Source organism: Castor canadensis, chromosome 5 (genome assembly GCF_047511655.1).
Source record: "Castor canadensis chromosome 5, mCasCan1.hap1v2, whole genome shotgun sequence".
Classification (NCBI taxonomy): domain Eukaryota; kingdom Metazoa; phylum Chordata; class Mammalia; order Rodentia; family Castoridae; genus Castor; species Castor canadensis.
In genome coordinates, this window is record NC_133390.1 from 147,432,338 (window position 1) to 147,454,778 (window position 22,441).

Here is a 22,441-nt window from a genome sequence, read left to right on the forward strand (position 1 = left end):
GCTCTCCCTACTCTGACCTTCTCAACACATAACCTCACCATCAGATCTGGAAATGATCCAGACTAATCTTATCTATTATTTATCACTATCCATGACAAGACCTTAGATCTCCCTTATACAGCTCTGAAAATCTTCATGATGCTATCTCTTGATCAATCAATCATTGACGAAGTGCTATAAATCTTCAACCTCAACTCTGAAAATTCCACTGACATGCTTGCTGTAACTCAGGTTTGGATTTCACACTGAGGATGCTGCTTACTTACCTTCCAAACTCCTGCTGCTGTGTCTGAAGGTGGGTGTGTGACTACTTTGCTCCTCATCGCTATTTTCCCAGACTATTCTCTTCTCCCTCTGCCCTAAAGCCCCATCATTGTCTTTGAATCATTAGACTATAACTGCCCTAGTCTTTCTTGTATATACAACCATGTGCTGTTACCACCTCCCAACATTGGGTCACACCTCATTCTCTGAGTATCTTAGCTACTGACTATCACTCTGTAATACTGTTCTTTGTCTTCCCTGTGATGATTTCAGTATCATAGAGATAACTTTCTAGCACCACAGCCTCCAGTTCCTCAAGATCTTCCCCACTAATAGGTGTTTTTGACTTACATCCTACCTCAGCCACTTACCCTGCTCCATTTTTCTGCTTCTCCATCTCTCTGTTCTCTTCTTACTCCACCTCACTTGACCTTTCATTACCACACTTCACTCATGCTGGTGTTGTTGAGGTATGATGGTCTCTAATGCATCACATGGTTAGGGGGAAGTTATTCAATCAAATATTAATCTAGGTGCTACTGTAGGAGATTTTGTATCTGTGATTAAAGCCCAAATCAGTTGTGTGTAACCAAGGGAGACATTTTGGATAGTTTGTGGGCCTTATCCAACCAGTTGAATGCCTTAAGAGGGCATAAGGGGTAAAGGAATACTTTAACGATGTTTTTTTTTTTTTTGCTGTTCTTTATCTAGGCCTATGCTGTGCGGCATGGTACCTATTAGTCATGTTTGACTTTGAGCACTTGAAATACAGAAAGTCTGAGCTGAGATGTGCGCAGAGTATAACATACAGTTTTGAAGACTTAGTTTGCACATTGTTGTACTGATTATACCAAAATGGAATTTGGGTTATGTTGGGTTAAGTAAATTGTATCGTTAAACTTTTTTAAAAGAACAGAGAGAAGGATTCTTAGGAGAAGAAAAAAATCTCCTGTGCACCCAAACTTCTACCTGAGCCTGAGAATTCCAGCCTGTCTTTCCTGATAGCCTGCCTATGGAATTGGACTCACCTACCTATCCCCCATAATCATTAAGTAATCCTTTGGCAATAAATCCCTTAATAGATAGCTCTTGCTGAACCCAAATAAATTGATGAGGTTTTTCATGCATCTCAAATTGCCACATTCAGTGATAAATTCTCAGGTCTTACTTGGCCTATCAGCAGAATTGAACACCATTGGTCATTTCCTCTTCCTAGAAGCCCTTTGTGCATTGGCTTCCAGAACATTGTGCTTTCTGGTGTTTCTCATGGATCAATGGCTTCTTAACTGTTCCCTTTGATAGTTCTTCCTCACCTGCCTAGTTCTTAAGGCTGGAATGTTTAGTCATTTTCTTTTATCTGCCTATTGTTGCATCTGGACAAACCCCAGAATCAGCTAGAGTTGCCCCCAGATTCAGCAGCAGGGGAGTTGCCACAAGACATTTCCCCAAATTGTTCTGAAATGAGGTTAGTTAGGATTCCAAAGAAAGAAGCCCTAAAGGTCAGAGTGATTGGTCCAAAGAATCTCTTAGAATAACTTCCATACGGAGGGGACCGTGGTTTTTTTCAGATGGACAGTGACATAAGGAGATGTTTTACCTAGTTATGCCTGCAATGAGGTTGAGTTGGCAGGGTTTATATGGGAGAGAGTGTCTAAGGAATTTGACTCAGCACTGGAAATAGTTTTATTTTTTTTCATATGGTGCTCAAGATTGAACTTAATGCCTTGTACATTCTAATCACTAGTCTATCACTGAGCTACTAAACTAAACAAATTTATCAATGTCGGGGGATTTAAAAGGCTCTGGTTTAGGTTCAAGCCTACTGAGAGAATAGCTGCAGCTGTCTAACTCACACAGCAGTTGAGATAGAGAAAAGCGGGGCAATTTGGAGGCCCTCCACTCCACATCCTCACTCAGTTGGTTATATCATTCAGTCTTTTTTCTCTAAATGAACTATATATGCTCACAATCCCAAATGTCTGCTTCAGATTTATTCAAGTGCCTATCCAACATTTCCAATGAGATATATAAAGACATTTAGAACTCAACAAATCCACGATGGCTAAGTTTACATGTTAAGTTGACAAAGCTAGGGTGCTGAGATGTTTGGTCAAGTATCGTATTAGATGTTGCTGCAAAGGTATTTTTTAGGTGTGATTAATATTTAATAAGTAAACTATGAATAATGCAAGGCACCCTGTGTAATATGGGTATGCAGTAGCCAATCATTGAGAGGACTGTAAGAGGAAAGACTGAGGTTTCCTGAGGAAGAAGGAATTCTGTCTCCAGACGGGCCTCAGACTCCAGCTACAAAATCAGCTCTTCTCTCGGCCTCCAGTCTCTGGGTCTGCCTTATAGATTTTGGACTTACAACTCCTACAATGACTGAGCTAATTCCTTAAAATATTCCCTTCTTTCTTTCCCTCTCTCTCTCTCTCTCTACACACACACACACACACACACACACACACACACACACACACACCACTATTGATTCTATTTCTCTGAAGAATTCTTTTCTTTTTTTAATTTTTATTTTTTTATTATTCACCATATGTGCATACAATGCTTGGGTCATTTCTCCCCCCTGCCCCCACCCCCTCCCTTACCACTCACCCCATTCCTTCCCTCTCCCCCCCATCCCCTCGATACCCAGCAGAAACTATTTTGCCCTTATCTCTAATTTTGTTGAACAGAGAGTATAGCAATAATAGGAAGGAACAAGGGTTTTTGCTGGTTGAGATAAGGATAGCTATACAGGGAGCTGACTCACGTTAATTTCCTGTGCATGTGTGTTACCTTCTAGGTTAAGTCTTTTTGATCTAACCTTTTCTCTAGTTCCTGGTCTCCTTTTCCTATTGGCCTCAGTTGCTTTTAAGGTATCTGCTTTAGTTTCTCTGCGTTGAGGGCAACAAATGCTAGCTAATTTTTTAGGTGCCTTACCTATCCTCACCCCTCCCTTGTGTGCTCTCGCTTTTATCATGTGCTCATAGTCCAATCCCCTTGTTGTGTTTGCCTTGATCTAATGTCCACATATGAGGGAGACATATGATTTTTGGTCTTTTGGGCCAGGCTAACCTCACTTAGAATGATGTCCTCCAATTCCATCCATTTACCAGCAAATGATAACATTTCGTTCTTCTTCATGGCTACATAAAATTCTATTGTGTATAGATACCACATTTTCTTAATCCATTCGTCTTGGCTGTTTCCAAAACTTGGCTATTGTGAATAATGCCGCAATAAACATGGGTGTGCAGGTGCCTCTGGAGTAACCTGTGTCACAGTTTTTTGGGTATATCCCCAAGAGTGGTATTGCTGGATCAAATGGTAGATCAATGTTTAGCTTTTTAAGTAGCCTCCAAATTTTTTTCCAGAGCGGTTGTACTAGATTACATTCCCACCAACAGTGTAAGAGGGTTCCTTTTTCCCCATATCCTTGCCAATACCTGTTAGTGGTGTTGCTAATGATGGCTATTCTAACAGGGGTGAGGTGGAATCTTAGTGTGGTTTTAATTTGCATTTCCTTTATTGCTAGAGATGGTGAGCATTTTTTCATGTGTTTTTTGGCCATTTGAATTTCTTCTTTTGAGAAAGTTCTGTTTAGTTCACTTGCCCATTTCTTTATTGGTTCATTAGTTTTGGGAGAATTTAGTTTTTTAAGTTCCCTATATATTCTGGTTATCAGTCCTTTGTCTGATGTGTAGCTGGCAAATATTTTCTCCCACTCTGTGGGTGTTCTCTTCAGTTTAGAGACCATTTGATGAGCAGAAGCTTTTTAGTTTTATGAGGTCCCATTTATCTATGCTATCTCTTAGTTGCTGTGCTGCTGGGGTTCTGTTGAGAAAGTTCTTACCTATACCTACTAACTCCAGAGTATTTCCTACTCTTTCCTGAATCAACTTTAGAGTTTGTGGTCTGATATTAAGATCCTTGATCCATTTTGAGTTAATATTGGTATAGAGTGATATACATGGATCTAGTTTCAGTTTTTTGCAGACTGCTAACCAGTTTTCCCAGCAGTTTTTGTTGAAGAGGGTGTTTTTTCTCCATTGTATATTTTTAGCACCTTTGTCAAAGACAAGTTGGTTATATCTTCATATAACCATATGCTTCATATCTGGGTCCTCCTCTATTCTGTTCCACTGGTCTTCATGTCTGTTTTTGTGCCAGTACCATGCTGTTTTTATTGTTATTGCTTTGTAATATAGTTTGAAGTCAGGTATCGTGATACCTCCAGCATTGTTCTTTTGACTGAGTATTGCCTTGGCTATTCGTGGCCGCTTGTGTTTCAATCTCTTTAATGAATGTCATTGGAATTTTGATGGGAATTGCACTAAACATGTAGATTATTTTTGGGAGTATTGACATTTTTACTATGTTGATTCTACCAAACCATGAGCATGGGAGATCTCTCCACTTTCTATAGTCTTCCTCAATCTCTTTCTTCAGAAGTTTATAGTTTTCCTTGTAGAGGTCATTCACATCTTTTGTTAGGTTTACACCTAGGTATTTGATTTTTTTTGAGGCTATTGTAAATGGAATTGTTTTCATATATTCTTTTTCAGTTTGTTCATTATTAGTGTATAGAAATGCTAATGATTTTTCTATGTTGATTTTATAACCTGCTACCTTGTTGTAGCTATTGATGATGTCTAGAAGCTTCTGAGTAGAGTTTTTTGGTTTTTTTTTTTTTTTATACGATCATGTCATCTGCGAATAGGGATATTTTGACAGTTTCATTACCTATTTGCATTCCTTTTATTCCTTCTTCTTGCCTAATTGCTCTGGCTAGGAATTCCAGTACTATGTTGAATAGGAGTGGAGATAGTGGGCATCCTTGTCTGGTTCCTGATTTTAGAGGGAATGGTTTCAGTTTTTCTCCGTTAAGTATAATGCTGGCTGTAGGTTTGTCATATATAGCTTTTATAATGTTGAGGAACTTTCCTTCTATTCCTAGTTTTCTTAGCACTTTTATCATGAAATGGTGTTTTATCTTATCAAAGGCTTTTTCTGCATTTATTGAGATGATCAAGTGGTTTTTGTCTTTGCTTCTGTTAATGTGGTTTATTACGTTTATTGATTTTCGTATGTTGAACCACCCCTGCATTCCTGGGATGAAGCCTACTTGCCCGTGGTGAATAATCTTTTTGATGTGTTGTTGAATTCGGTTTGCCATTATTTTGTTGAGGATTTTTGCATCAATATTCATTAAGGAGATTGGCCTGTAGTTCTCCTTTTTGGAGGTGTCGTTGCCTGGTTTTGGGATAAGTGTAATACTGGCTTCATAGAATGTGTTAGGCAGTTTTCCTTCCCTTTCTATTTCATGGAACAGTTTAAGGAGGGTTGGTATCAGTTCTTCTTTAAAGGTCTGATAGAATTTAGCAGAGAATCTATCAGGTCCTGGACTTTTCTTTTTGGGAAGACTCTTGATTGCTGCTTCAATTTCATTTTGTGTTATAGTACTATTCAGGTGATTAATTTCCTCTTGGTTCAGTTTTGGATGATCAAATGTATCTAGAAATCTGTTTCTTTAAGATTTTCAAATTTATTTGAATATAGGTTCTCGAAGTAGTCTCTGATGATTTCCTGGACTTCCATGGTGTTTGTTGTTATCTCCCCATTTGCATTCCTGATTCTACTAATTTGGGTTTTTTTCTCTCCTCACTTGAGTCCGGTTTGCCAAGGTCTCTCAATCTTGTTTATTTTTTCAAAGAACCAGCTTTTTGTTTCATTAATTCTTTGCATTTTTTTTTTTTTTTGGTTTCTATTTTGTTGATTTCAGCTCTTATTTTTATTATTTCTCTCCTTCTATTTGTTTTGGGATTTGCTTGTTCTTGTTTTTCTAGGAGTTTGAGATGTATCATTAGGTCATTGATTTGGGATCTTTCAGTCTTTTTAATATATGCACTCATGGCTATAAACTTTCCTCTCAAGACTGTCTTTGCTGTGTCCCACAGGTTCTGGTAGGTTGTGTTTTCATTTTCATTGATTTCCAGGAACTTTTTAATTTCCTCTTTTATTTCATCAGTGATCCATTGTTCATTAAGTAGTGAGTTATTTAGTTTCTAGCTGTTTGCATGTTTTTTGTCTTTGCTTTTGTTGTTGAGTTCTACTTTTACTGCATTGTGATCAGATAGTATGTGTGGTATTATTTCTATTTTCTTATATTTGCTGAGGCTTGCTTTGTGCCCTAGGATATGATCTATTTTGGAGAAGGTTCCATGGGCTGCTGAGAAGAATGTATGTTGTGTGGAAGTTGGATGAAATGTTCTGTAGACATCAAGTAGGTCCATTTGATCTGTTGTATATTTTAGATCTTGGATTTCTTTATTGATTTTTTGTTTGGATGACCTATCTATTGATGATAATGGGGTGTTACAGTCTCCCACAACCACTGTGTTGGAGTTAATATATGCTTTTAGGTCTTTCAGGGTATGTTTGATGAAACTGAGTGCATTGACATTGGGTGTATATAGGTTGATAGTTATTATTTCCTTTTGGTCTATTTCCCCTTTTATTAGTATGGAATGTCCTTCTTTATCTCATTTGATCAATGTAGGTTTGAAGTCTACTTTGTCAGAGATAAGTATTGCTACTCCTGCCTGTTTTAGGGGACCATTGGCTTGGTAAATATTCTTCCAGCCTTTCATCCTAAGCCTATGCTTATTTCTGTTGGTGAGATGGGTCTCCTGTAAGCAACAAATGGTTGGATCTTCCTTTTTAATTCAGTTCGTCAAATGGTGCCTTTTGATGGGTGAATTAAGTCCGTTAACATTAAGTGTTAGTACTGATAGGTATGTACTGATAGGTGATTCCTGTCATTTAGTTGTCTTAGTTGTTTGAAGGTTTGGTTGTGTGTACCTAAGTTGAGGTTACTCTCTACTTTCTTGCTTTTTCTTTTCCTGTAGTTTGGAGCCTCCTGTCCTTTCATGGTTAAGTTGGGTTTCACTTTCTGTGTGCAGAATCCCTTGAAGAATCTTTTGTAGTGGTGGCCTTGTGGTCACATATTGTTTTAGTTTCTGCTTATCATGGAAGACTTTTATTGCTCCATCTATTTTGAACGACAATTTTGCTGGGTAGAGTATCCTGGGGTTGAAGTTGTTTTCAGTGCTCAGAAGATCTCACCCCACGCTCTTCTTGGTTTTAATGTTTCTGTTGAGAAGTCTGCTGTGATTTTGATGGGTTTACCTTTGTATGTTACTTGTTTTTTCTCTCTTACAGCCTTCAATATTCTTTCCCTAGTTTCTGAACTTGTTGTTTTAGTGATGATATGTTGTGGGGTAGTTCTATTTTGATCTATTCTGTTTGGTGTCCTGGAGGCCTCTTGCATCTGTATGGGAATATCTTTCTCTAGATTTGGGAAATTTTCTGTTATTATTTTGTTGAATATATTACGCATTCCCTTTGCTTGCACCTCTTCTCCTTCTTTGATGCCCATGATTCTCAAGTTTGGCCTTTTGATGGAGTCGGTAAGTTCTTGCATTTTCTATTCACAGGTCTTGAGTTGTTTAATTAATAGTTCTTTGGTTTTTCCTTTAATTACCATTTCATCTTCAAGTTCTGAGATTCTGTCTTCTGTTTGTTCTATTCTGCTGGATTGGCCTTCCTTTTTGTTTTGCAATTCTGGTTTGTTCTTTTTCTGAGGTTTTCCATATTCTGAGTGGTTTTCTCTTTTATGTTGTCTATTTTTGTCCTGAGTTCATTTATCTCTTTATTAATGGTGTTCTATGTTTCACTTTGGTGTTTATACAGTGCTTCTGTGGTTTCCTTTATTTCTTCTTTTGCTTTTTCAAATTCTCTATTTTTGTTTTCTTGGAATTTCTTGAGTGTCTCCTGTACATTTTGGTGACCATATCCAGTATCATCTCTATAAAATTCTCATTGAGTACCTGTAGTATGTCTTCTTTTAAATTATTCTTGTGGGCTTCATTGGGTTCTTTGGCATAGTTTATCTTCATTTTGTTGGAGTCTGGATCTGAGTATCTGTTTTCTTCATTTCCCTCTGGCTCCTGTACTAATTTTTTGCTGTGGAGAAACTGGTTTCCCTGTTTTTTCTGTCTTCCCATCATTGCCCTTGGTGTTGTTATTGTCCCTGTACTGTGTGCAATTAAGTGTTTTCTGACTTGTAATAATAGCACTAGTGATATTTAGAATGGGATGGTGAGAGGGGATGAAATGCAAAGAAGTTAAAGGAAAAGGGAAAAACAAATAATCAATTAGAAAAAAACAAAACAAAGAAACAAACAAAAAAATTTTCAAAGATATAAACAGGGAGAGACAGTGTAACTAATCAACCTTAAGCTTAAAAGGCATTAGAGAGACAGAGAAGATTGAAAATAAAAAGAGTAAAATAAGAATAAAAATACAAAATAAGTAAATGAAAGAAAAAAGTATATATAAAAATAAAATAAAATAAAACAAAATAAAAAAAAATAATAATAAAACAAATCCTCCAAGTTCAAATGCAATGAAGTTTTAGTCTTAATAATTTTGGTGTTCATTCCTCAGCCTCCAATCCTGGAGATGGTGCCTCAGATGTTGTTCTGTAGTTGTCTCATCAAAGGGGAAGCATAACGTAGAACAAAACTGCACACACAAAAAAAAAAACCCACAAAGTGTCCCAAGTTCAAATGCAATACAGTTTCAGTAGGTTTTTCAGCATTCAGGTGTAGTTCCATTGTTTTCTCATCAAAGGTAGGGAGAGAGAAAAAAAAAGAGTCTGGAGACAGGTCTGTGAATGGCTATCTACGGCTTTGGCTTGCCTGCCTGCTGCTGTCAGCCTGCCATTCCTGGAGGCGTTATTTATGCAGCTCTCTGGGGTGAGCTTAACACTCACCTGGCCCTGGAGGCTTTGTTTAGTCAGAGTTCTTCTGTGCACGAGCCACTGCTACAAGTTTTCCCCTTTCCAAGCACACTGGGGGAGGTGACACTGCACCCGCTTTCTCAGGCCTGCGTGTTTATTTATAGTTGACGTGGGAAGTGGGTCTTCCCCCCTCTCCTGTGGAGTTTTCCTCCCTCTGCCACTCTCACAAGCTTTCCCGCTCCTGGTTGCTGGGCATGCGCCGTCCGCTCCTGCCCTCTGTGGCCAGGTCCGGCTTGTTTATTTACAGTTCCGGGAGGGATTCCTCTACCCCCCTCTTAGGTGCTCAGGGCACCCCACCCTCTTTGCTACATGTCTTTATTGTTCTTATTGCTTATTATGCAGTTTCTCTTTTTTCCCCAGGTGGGGGTCAGTCTGACCAGAGGGCTATGCTGATCTGGCCCAGGGTTGTCTGTGGAAGTACCATGTACTGCTTAGCTCACCTTGTCTGCATCTTCCCAGGCCATGTGGATGCAGGTGTCTGGTGGCCTGGGGCCCCTCCTATTTCTCCGTTTAACGTGAAGTGGAGATGCTCTGTGTAGGCTGGAGGTGTGGAGGGGTCACAGTTTTGCCTCTTCTCGGTGGCCTTGCCTGCAAGGTGTGTCTCCAGTGTCTCTCCAAGATTTCACTTTAGGAGACACGCTTTCTGCTTCTTCCCTCTAGCCACCATCTTGGAATCCTTCTCTGAAGAATTCTGACTAAATACAATGTCCCAAACCAAACTCCTAGCATCTCCTTTCCACCAAAACCAAACAAAACAAAAAAACCAACAACAAAACAAGACAAACCAAAATGAAAAAACAAAAAAAAATTTCCTGCTCCTCTTCAGCCTCACCATTGCATTTAGCTGAGACTTTGGTTGCTCAGACCAAAGTTTCTAGGTCACCACTGACTCATTCATCCCCTCATATCCCACATCTGGTCCATCTCTCCCTTCAAACTAGATCCACTGTCTAACATGTCTTACCATCACCATTGTTCTCTGCCTGGCCCATGCTGCCATTATCTTTCATCTGGATAAAACCATTCCCTTTGGTCCTCTGCTTCTGCCTTTGCCCTATCATGCCTTTTTTTCACATAGGATCAAGAGTAAGAACTTGTCATCTCCTCTCCAATACTTTGCTTTGTTTTTCCCTTTCACTCAGATGAAAATGCCAAGTCTACAAGACCCCCATATGATGTGGCCTCTGCTATCTCTTCTACAATCCTTCAATCTTCTTCACTCTGTTCATATTCTGGATGTACTGTCTCAGGCCCTTTACTATTGATGTTCCCTTGACTTAGAAATGTTCATCAGTAAGGATTAAGTTTTGCTGTGAAAAATGGCATCTCAAAATAACTGTGGCTTAAACAAATTAGTAATTTATTTTTATCAAAGAAAAATCCAGGGATCATTGTTCCTGGGCTGGTAAGCTGTTCCATGTTCTTAGAGACTTAGGCTTCTCCAACCTGATAAGGTATTTATTCACCATGATCCCTTGGGCTTCAACCAGCACAAAGGAGAAAAAGGGGTCAACAGAGAGTCAGCTGTTTTCCTTATGTGATACTGGGGATCAAACCCAGGGCCTTGCACATGCTAAGCAAGCAATCAATCACTGAGCTACATACTCAGCTCTTGGATTTATGAGTCAAGGTCATGTGAACTAGTTCAGGCTGCACTTGAACTTGTTATGTAGTCCAGGCTGTCCTCAAATTCTTGATCCTCTTGCCTCTGCTTCCCCAGTGTTCAGCTGCTTTCTTTTAAGGAAAGTTTGCTAAATCTTCCTCTGGACACTTTTCCTGAAATTCCATTGGTGAGAAGGCAATTACATGGTCACACCTGGCTTCAAGGGAGTCTGGGAAATATATTTTTTTCAGAGAAGCCATAAATATAGCTGCAATTCAGAAATTCTATCTGGAAGAAGATGAGCAGAAGGCTTTCTCTCTGCATTGGAGGGAATGCTAAGTAGTCTCTATCTCAGCATCCTTCAGAATGACAAAGGCTGGGGTAGGAACAAAAGGGCAGATTGGTATCAGCTTAGAATGGAGGAGTAGGCAGATGTGGAAGGTTATTTCTACAGGTCACTGCCTCCAATTCCTTCCTTTCCTATGTATTAATTAATACCCCTCCTTCAATCAAGAGGCAGGGCATTCTTGTTGTTGTTATTATTGATGGTGTATGTTGGTGTTTTTGTTTTCCTTAGCACAACAAATCTTTATTTCATCATCACTCAAAGACCAGCAGGTGTTCCTGGCTGAGTGGCTTTCCTGGATGATGCCACTCCAGGCAGTGACACAAGGACTCAAGCTGGTCCATCTTTTTTCCTTTTTTTTTTTTTGTGGACTCAGGATTGTATGAGTACCATTGACGGTTGCAGAGGTTTTAGTCCGTGATCACTTGACTCATGCTTTCTGGACCTGTAGTGAAGCAAACATCATAGCAGGGAGCATAGTGGCCAAGAAGTAAAAGGGAGAAAGAGAGAGAGAAAGAGAGAGAGAGAGAGATTGTGAATGTCTATCTTCCCTCTGCTTGACTCTTGACTCACTTTGTGACTTACTTTGACCAATAAGATGTGGTAAGTGTGATGTTGTATGTTCTGGTGTAGGCTTTAAGGATTCTGGTAGCTTCCTTTGTTGTCCTCTTGAGATTCAGTTTCCAGGTAAAGAAGCTTGAACTTGACAACTAAATCCTCTGAGGTGTGGGGAGGGCGTGGCCCAAATAGCCATTCTGGCTGAGGTACTAGATTTGTAAGTAAAGCCCTTATGGACAATCCCACCCCTGCTGGGTTCCCAAACGAATGCAGTCATTTGACCAATTGCAGCAGTATGAATGACCTTGGACAATACCAAAGGAAGCAGAAGAGTTTGCCAGCTGAGTCCAGCCTCATGAGAAATCATAAATTCTTATTGATTCAAGTATTAAGTTTTAGGATAGTTAGTTATATAACAATAGGTAACTGAAACAGCAGGGGCCCTATTAAGGTTTATAGGCTTGATTAGGAGTGTAGCTTTTATTTTTAATGCAGATGGAAGCATTATAGGACATTAAGCAGATGAATAGCACAATGTGATTCACACTCCAAGAGAATTACTCTGCTACTGTGTGTGAGAAGGTGTTGCAGGGGTTAAAGAGTGAATAGAAATGCAACTAAGAGGCAGTCAGAATAGTCCAAGTGAGAGATGACAGTGGCTACACCTGCAAAGGGAAGGGGGGGGGAGGGTCACAGTAGTGTTGAGAAGTTGTTTCATTTCAGAAATGTTTTGGAAGAAGAGCCAATACTACTTACTTATTGATTATACCAAGAAAATGAGAGAAAGTGGGTAATCAAAGATTATGCTTAGAATTTTAATCTGAGATTGGGAAGATAGTAATGCCATTAATAACAAATGTGGAAACCTGGGCAAAACCCAGGAATTCCACTTGGAATAAGTTGAGTTTGAAATGTGTACTATATACCCAATAACAGTTCCCTTCCCTTCCCTTCCCCTCTTCCCTACCCTTCCTTTCCTTCCCTTCCCTTTGAAGATCAATGAGTAGGACAGTGTAGCCCTGTCTGCTGAGTTTGATCACTAAGAATGCTTCTTGCTACTTCAAAATATGTCCTGCTCCACTTTCTTATATAAATGCAAAATATTAGTGAATTAAAATATTAGAATTTCACATTGACAAGTAAATTTAGAAAAGCACATTGCCTTTGAGAGAGTTTCATGGCTTTCTTGGCACCTGCCATGCATATCTAGTGGACTTGGGATGATTAATGGGCAAGATTGTTCGTGACCCACTTATGGGCTGTTTCTTTCATTATAAACTTTTTGAAATCTGGAAAGCTGGCTAGATTCCATTTCAACTGGAAGTACTACGAAGTTGTTTTTTTCCAAATCACAATAAAACAAAGTAGAACAGAATCCACATCCTTGTCAGCTCTGGAGGTTTTGTTATTACTTAAATATAGCACACATTATCACATCTGAGTATATTTCATGTTTTCTGTCCTATTAGCTAAAATTTTTGCAATGGGAAATAAGTCTCCAGCGTTGATAAGCTCACACTCATTGTGACAATCAATTTTGATCATTCAAGAGTGACTTAGTGTGGATTATTCAGGACTTCTATTGTTTACATTTCTTGCCAGTAACATCCTCACAAGAGAATAGGCAGTGAAAAAGAATGTTAATGAATTAATAGTATATATTTTTCCTGTTTAAGAATCCATTATGTAATCTCCAAGACTTATTTTTTCACATGGTTTTGAGGAGTCTGTCATCTAACAGAGATATTTGATATACATCATGGCAAAATGAGTCTAATTTGAATGTCTACCCCTAATGTCACTAAGTCTACAAGGTTGAGGGGTATTCCAGTTTGGCAGACACTTTTGTAGCCCCTCTCAATTTACATTATCCCTTCCCCCAGCCTAAGTGTCCCATCCTGGTCATGCTTGTGACTTCCTAGAGTGCTTTCTGTGGCCCTAGAAAATTGCTTGGCACACAAAGGGAGGCTAGAAGTACTGGGGGGTTACTAGCCTCAAAAGCAACTTTCACCCAATGAAAAGAGAAATTTGGTGGGTAAATACTCCTTATCTTCACCCCTGGTAGGACAATTCTATGTGGGTACTATCATGTCCCTCACAGAGTGCCCAGTGGGATTGAGCTGTCAGTAGTAACATCCTCCATAATTATACCTTTAATGTTTGACCTCCATGACCCAAACCTTCACTATGCTTCCTAGGATCACCTCCCAATACAATACTTGTACTCGGATTCTTAACCGAGAGTTGGCTTTTTGGAAAACACACATGAGATATCCAGCATCACTTAATTGTCTTCTTCAGAACCATATAATACCACTAGACATTGTGAAACTCTGGGGGCTGGGGAGACACCCACATCTCAAATGGAGAGATTACTGCTGCCATTGTCCCTAGTCCAGGCCAGTACGAACATGAGCTCTGCAGCCTTCTCTCTTGTCAATTCCCTTTTTTCTATAAAGGCTTATAAAGCAGTAGGTACCAAGTCTTATAAGTAGTCAAAATGTGTTCCCATCTGAGTTTCTGCCACTGCCTAGGCCCTGGGTTTCAGAAGACTGTGTCTTTGAGGACTCCAATGAGCCTTTATTGCTTCTCTTCTATAAAAGCTAAAGCCCTGGGCTTTTGTTACTCTTTCCCTCAACCTTCATTCTCTTCTTTTCAGCCTTTTCTCTTCTCTACTCCTGTTCAAGTGCACTATAAGAGTCAGCAGACTTTCTTTATACAGGGCAAGATAGTGTTTTAGACTTTACTGTGTCTGCCACATACTGTTTAATCCTGATGTTATGAGAGGAAAGCAACCAGAGGCTCTATGTAAGTAGATAAGTGGGGCTCTGTTCCAATACATTTATTTATGGACACTGAACTATAAATTTCATATATTTATGAATTACAAAATACTTTTATTTGAAAACTTTTTTTTTACTCACATAGAAATGTTAAAACCAGTCTTAACTCATGAGGCATACAAAAGTGACAGGCTGGATTTCATCACTGGGCAAAGTAGGTGACAAGTTGGATTTGGTCATTGGGCCGTAGTCTGCTGGCCTTTTGGCTAGACTTTCAAAAATATTCTTGCTTAGATTTCATCATCGTTTTATTGATATTATTTAAAGCAAACCTAATTAACATTGTGAATCCAGGGCATTTATCAAATTCTGGTGTATTATCAACAGATAAATTCTTGGAGGGTAGGGATAATATCTCGTAGCATTTTCCTCATGTGGTGGTATAAATAATTTATGGTAATACCAAAAGCAGGGAGCTTGTTTTTTGTTTTTGTGCTAAGTGCTGTACTGTGGGACTCAGTTAATCATTTCCTCACTTAAAGAAGAAATGATAAAACCCACACTAATAGGTTGCCATGACAATTAAATGACATTGTGTCTTCAGCAATACTCGTTGTAATTGTAAATTCCAGGTGGTATTGTGATCATGCTTTTTAGGTAAAAGATATGATGATCTGTGTCCCTGTGTAGTTGCTCTGTAGAGAAGATAAATTTGGAGATTGGGGAATAAGAGAAACTATTCTTTATTCTCCCACTGTGCTGTTGTATGACCTTGGATTCAACATCTATAGAATGGTGTTAATGATTTTCACTTGTTTGTAACACAGAGATTAAATGAGAAAGATTTTTAAATGCTATAACACATTAACATTTGGTATCTGTGTAAGGTGTGTGTGTGTGTGTGTGTGTGTGTGTGGGCAAAAATTCAAGATAGCCCCTAATAGTCCTGTCCCTTGTACATGTACTCTGTATAATTCCTTTCTGTTGAGTGTAGGTTCTTAGAATTAGTTGCTAATAAATAGATGTGGTCCAAATCACAAATTATACATCCCATAATGAACAAACTGAGAAGACAGGTATTAAGGAGGATTGGGCAGGATGGGGACTTCTGGATGGGAGAGTCTCAAGGTTTACCTGGTCTCATGAAAGGAAGAAGATAAGTACCCTTGGAAAAGTGGGTCAAGAATAGAGCAGTTTGTGTGTCTGTGTAGTGTAAGGTCATAAAGACAAAGAAAAGAGCAGTCCAAGAATGAGGCAATGGTTGACTGTGTCGAACATTGCTGAGAGGTTTGGATGAGCATGCAGAAGAGACCCATGGCACTTGGCTGGGTGCAAGCCATCCATATCTTAAACAATGCCAAGTGGGCATGCTGGAAGTTTGAAAGTGAGTTTATTTCCACACTTGCCATCCTTTGATATTTGTCAAGGAATGCAAAAATAATTCAATGAGGGAAAATAGTTTTTTCAATTATCTATACATATGCAAACAAATGGGACTGGATGTTTATCTTTTTTACAATTATTTAACATGTGCTTGCAGTTTGTTGACTTTTTGAAAAAAATCAATTTGGAGGTTGCAGTTTGTTGACTTTTTGAAAAAAAAATCAATTTGTAAACTTTTATTACAAATTAAAAATGATGTTCTTAAAAATTTCAACCTGATCAGATATGAAACAATTTAAAAACCTTTAAAGGTACATCGAGGAAAACCAGATTAAAAAACAACAACAACACATTTGTCATTACCAAAAAGAGACATCTTTTTGTAAAAATAATAAAACCCCCATGCTGTACAGATAATGCAGATAGTCCTAGTTATCTGGTCCATGGGCAAAAAGCAAACACTTAAAGTCTTCTGCTCCATCCAATCTTTTGCTCATTTTTTATTGCTGGAATTTCATATTTATGTCTTCTTGCTGTGTAACTAAACCAGATGATGCTAGAGATGGTGAGCTAGCATTTACTCAGTCCTGCCCTGTTCAGCCTAAGGAGTCAACAAATTCTCAGCTGGTGGATTGCCCTCTGTCTTTACCATCTTGTGGTTTAGGGTTTTCTGTGAATCTGCTTTGGTAACTGAAGCTGCTATGGTGTCAGTGTTGTCGTGGTTGCTGACTTTGGGTCAGGTCTCCTTGATTGTCCTTATCCTCTTCATTGCTGTCCTTTCTAGCCTGGATTTGGTGAGGAGGGCCTCTGTGGAATCATGGTCTGTAACCCTGATAATATTGTTTCACTGGTCTACCTGTTCTCCTGCACCCTAGATGTCACCACCCTCTGACATTTCTCACTGTGTGGAAGTGTTGGGATGCTATGGTCCTTGACCACAAGTACGGCCTTCACAGGTAGTAAGGTGGTAACTTTTCCTTGCTGTAAGGCCTGGTTGTCGGGCCTGACTTTCAGGATGGATATGCGATGGATAGTGTTTATAATGCTTAAGATCTCCTGCATATTTCCTGCCTTAAACTAGAACTCCACCAGGATCTGTAACATTTGCTGTGTCCTTTTTCTCCTTCAACACTAGTGTCACAGTCTCCTCATCTCCAACATGGCAAAGGTCCTTCCTGGGGTTCTATTTTATGACTGTCTTTTGTACAAATACATCTTCTTTGGTGGTGTTCCTATTGATGAAACCATTGCCATTTCTTACATTGAATTATTTTAGTGCTCTCTTCATTGTGATGATCTTGCACCTTCTTGTCCTGAGCAGGCACTGCCCACGTGAGGTTGCCCAGGCTACTACTCCCTGTGCTGCTGCAGTAGTGCCTAGTTTGGTGTAGGCAGCACGGACGGTGGGGGCAGCAAGTGGTTGCTGGGTCTGGTCCCTGCTGCTCCATGGTAGGTAATGGGCCCACTAGAGAGGGCCACTGCAGGTCCTTTCCAGGTGTGATGGTAACTGGGCCAGCGGAGGCAGTGGGGCTGCTCAGGGCCTTCTGGAGTTCACTGGCACTATCAATTGAACTTGGAATTGGATCTTTATATCATATACAAAATTAATTCAAATGGATCAAGAACCTAAATGTAAGAGCTAAAAGTAGAAAACTTTAAGAAAAAAACATAAATCTTATTTACCTTGGATTAAATAATGGTGTCTTAGATATGGTACCAAAACCGCAGCCAACAAAAGAAAAATCAGATAAATTGTAAGTCATCAAAACCAAAGACTTTTGTGCTTCAAATGACATACCATCAAGAAAGTAAAAAGACAAACCTAAAGAATGGAAAAAAGTTTCACAAATCATGTAATTTAAAAAGAACTAGTACGTAAAATATTTAAAGAACTCCTACAATTCAATAATAAAAAGAACTCAATTTATGAGACAAAGGCTCTGGAAAGACATTTCTCCAAGAAAAAAAAATATATTCAAATGGCCAATATGTACATGAAAAGATGCTTGATACCATTAATAATCAGGATAATGCAAGTTAAACCACAATGACACACACACACTATAATGGCTTTTATAAAAAAGATAGTTATTAACAGGTGTTGGCAAAGATGCAGAGAAACCATGATCTCATACACTGCTGGTGGGAATGAAAATGATATAGCCACTTTGGGAAACAGTCTATAGGGTTTTCAAAGAATGAGACACAGTTACCATATGATCCAGCAATTCCACTACTAGTTATGCACCCAAGGGAAACAAAAACATATCCAAACCAAACTTGTACAGGAATGTCCACAGCAGTGTTAATTCATTAGAATGTAACTTACATGTCTGTTAATCAATAAATGAATAAAATGTAGTGTCTTCCTTTAAAGCTTGAAAAAAGTGGCAATTTATCTTTCTGAAGATGTCTAATGAATGTTAAACATCTTGTTGAAATAAACTTTGTCAATGAATCATTAATAATCTATTAGCCTAAAACATTTTTTCAAAAACTTTAAATCATGCAAAAATAATGAAGTGATAGTATTTAAAATTCCTAAAAGGATTTCTATAAATTATGTACTACTATGAAGAGGAACCCTCAGTTAAAAGTAAACACAGCTATGAGCTAGTTTTAAAATACCACTTATTAAATACATAGAATATTTCAGGGACTGTATGCTATTTGCATTCAAAAGTTTATTTAATTATCACAGCAACCCTATGGGGGAGGTGGTTTTATGCCTATTCAATAGATAGAAAGTTCAGATTTGTCAAGGTTAAGTAGCATGCCCAAAGTCTGTAGTTAGCAAACAGCAGTTAAGATTTAACTGTGATCATCGTGATCCTAAATAAGATTGTTCCTTGTCACACCGATTTCTCCAAGTAGAAATTTCCATCTACCTTAACTGGTGTACTCTCCCCCATTTCTACCCTACACTATTACTACTGTTACTGCAGAATCCATTTACTTCCAATTTGTTTACCTTCCAGTTTCTCTTTAGTCTGACAGCAGCCATCTTTTCTAAGTGGATCTTTCTGCTCTTTTCCCTGGCTATGTCATTTCTTGTCTCTTATCAGTCTCTCTTAGTTTCTCTTAAATTTGTTCAAATCACTTTCAATGGCTAACTTGAATAGTTGGCCTGGGAAAAGTTGAGAGAAATAAAGAGAACGTATTTTGCATCAAGCCCTCTGCCACTTCCTTCATCCCAGGCTTTCTCGTTCTTTCTAAGAGAGGTGTGGAGTAGCCTCTCAAATTCAGGAGCAATGCCTGTTGATTTAACTTGGTGCCCCAAATTTTTCTGGATAATTATTCCTCTTTGCTGGTTTTCACTTAACTGACAGGCTTCAGAGGCAAGCTTTGTTATTTTGGTATAATTCCTACTGATATTCTGAATGTGTACATGTATTTCTATGTAATAAATTATATTTTAATATTTTTCAATTTAAATTACATCATAAGCATGCAATCTGTCTTCCAATATATTTAAAAAATATTTTTAAATGTAGATGTGTACATGCACCAGCTATGTACTGGTGGGAAGGAAGAGATGACTTAACTTTCCACAGGTCCCCCACATCTGCCAGCAGGCCAGTCTCCACTTGTTCTCATGGTAGTGACAGAGATCCATGGGGAAGGGACAAAAAAAAGGTGTTTCTGTTTGTGTTGAGTTTGCTGCTAATCCCCATGACCAAAGCAAACCATGTGGTCAAATTCAAAGTCAGTGGGAGAGGGTGACACCAAAGGACATGGAACAGGAAGGCATGAAAATGTGGGGACATTAACCCAATCTATTTAGCATATGAGCATAGCTTGGTGCTACAATTTTAGTGCATTACTATTACTAGTCAAAAACAAGTTGAAAGCGAAGAGGACAAACGTGGGCTCCTAATCAATATGTGATCAATAAATAGAGTTCAATGCCGAAGACATGCCCAATATAACCATCTGCACGTGCTGGTTAAGGTAGTAGATGTCCACTTATAACAGAGTGCCACAGCCTGTAGAGGTCAGTGTGTTATGTTAGGACCATCACACCTTAATAAAAATACCATTAATGACATATATTGCCCGGAAGGGGTAAAGAGTGTAACACTTCCTCACTCACATTATGTAATGTGAAGGTTGAGAAAGGACCCAATAGTTAAATAATTCTCCCTCCTCCCATCATGTTTTTGGTACATTCTAATTCCCACAATGCTTTAGGATCATGGTGTAAGTGGTAGTATTAAATTGGCTCTTCTTGTAAAATTTTTCCAAGTTTTTTGTATGGGGGATTGAACTTGAGGGCTTCCTGCCCAAGCATTCTACCACTTGAGCCACACTTCCAGTCCTATAATTGTTTTTTCAAATTTTCCACCATCATATTATGGTGGAAACTCAAACATTTCCAGGATGAAGCAACTTGGAAACTCTTCTTCATTTCAAATTTCCAGGAAAGCCACTTCTGAAGAGAGCAGAGGAATGGTGGAGGGATTATATCATTTATTGAGATAGGTGTAGACACCTACTATTTTTAAATGCAAAAGCAGTGATGCTATTATTTTAAACCATCTCCCTGCTCCCTCCTCTAATATCCTTTCATTACCTAACTTATGGAGCAGAACATTTTTCATGAGATAATATTGAGGAAGACAGCTCATAAATATTCATCCCAGAGGCAACACTTTGGATTTATTATATTAAAGATGCAATTATTAAAGTATGTGCTTCAGATTCTGTTAAATGTTGAGCATCAAAGAAAAGTTTTAAAAAGTGTGGCTCAAGTTATGGAAACAGCCAAGATGCCCCACCACTGATGAATGGATTAAGAAAAGGTGGTATCTATACACAATGGAATATTATGCAGTCATGAAGAAGAACAAAATGTTACCATTCACAGGTAAATAGATGGAATTGGAGAACATCATTCTGAGTGAGGTTAGCGTGGCCCAAAAGACCAAAAATCATATGTTCTCCCTCATATGTGGACATTAGATCAAGGGCAAACACAACAAGGGGATTGGACTATGAGCACATGATAAAAGCGAGAGCACACAAGGGAGGGGTGAGGATAGGTAAGACACCTAAAAAACTAGCTAGCATTCGTTGCCCTTAATGCAGAGAAACTAAAGCAGATACCTTAAAGCAACTGAGGCCAATAGGAAAAGGGGACCAGGAACTAGAGAAAAGGTGAGATCAAAAAGAATTAACCTAGAAGGTAACACACACTCACAGGAAATCAATGTGAGTCAATGCCCTGTATAGCTATCCTTATCTCAACCAGCAAAACCCCTTGTTCCTTCCTATTATTGCTTATACTCTCTCTACAACAAAATTAGAGATAAGGGCAAAATAGTTTCTGCTGGGTATTGAGGGGATGGGGGGAGGGGGCGGAGTGGGTGGTAAGGGAGGGGGTGGGGCGGGGGGAGAAATGACCCAAGCCTTGTATGCACATATGAATAATAAAATTAAAAAAAACATAGAAAGTGTGGCTCTTTACTAGATTTATCAGAAATGATGAAGGAGAAGCTACTTAGGGTGTGAAATGAGGCATTCCTAAAACACCCTCAACAATAGAATGATAGCAGTGTTCCCTTCTCACTCTTCATAATTGCTTACTGCTGATGGATCCACCCGTTAAATGCCTGATAGCCTTTGTGAGAGTTGAGTTGTTTTAAAAGGATGCTAGCAGAATTGAGGAAAACTGTTTTTCTTGGAATTGACAAGACATACTATATAAAGCTTTAGACTTTCATTCAGGTTTTCAAAATATTTTCTGTTCAAGAAGCCACATAGTCATAAATCTTAAATTTTACCTTACAGAAAGGAATTCAAGTAGTTCATTGACTACTTGTTCTCCAGAAAGCAAATGAAGAAAGCCTGAGAAGAAATTAATGTGGAATGAAGGAAACATCTTGTGCTTAAATGCCACACTTTAAAAAGTACAAATACATACATTAAGAAAAATTATTTATGGCTTGGGAGAAAAAGGGAGCTTTGTGGAAGTGGCATTTTTGGAGTTTGCTTCTTAATAACTGATAGAATATAATATGTAAGGCAGCTAGAAAAAAATGTGCTACTTGTTTGTGAACAGAGAATAGTGATAAATCCAGATTGGTTAGGAGTGGAAGCAGGTTAGGGCTAGAAACTGAATGCGGTTATCAATAATTTGAACATTATTCCTCAGACAGTAGATAGGGATTCTGTTGCTTATGAGAGAATAGCAACATGACTAGAGTTGTGATTTGGGGGGAATTAATTTGTATATGGCAGGGATTTGAAGGGAAAAGAAATTTAATAGGAAGCTAAAAATTCTGGGTGTTAAGGAATGAAAGAAATTGTAAGGAGGAAAGGGAAGCTTCTAAGTGTGGACACAATTCATAGGATTTATCGACAGATTGGATATGGGAGCAAATGAAATGTAGCAGAACCAGATTGCCCCAAGGCTTATCACTGGTTATGGACTATTAAAACAAATGGGGAACAGATGGAGAAAGGATCTCTGCACTTTATTAGTTATATGTAATGTGCATATGGGCTGTTTATTTAACTCTTGATAACCTGAAAGGAAGAATCTGAACTTTGGGGAGGAAAGAACAAGGCTAAAGTTACAGATTTGAGAATTATGTACATAGAAGTGTAAATAATTTGAAGGTATATGATTGGATAAT

At 38.6% G+C, this 22,441-nt stretch overlaps 1 pseudogene; it reads right to left on the reverse strand.

Annotated features, from left to right (window-relative positions):
* Positions 1-16,254: 16,254 nt before the first annotated feature.
* On the reverse strand, positions 16,255-18,807 carry LOC109688864 (Y-box-binding protein 1 pseudogene; annotated as a pseudogene).
* Between the last annotated feature and the right edge of the window lie 3,634 nt (positions 18,808-22,441).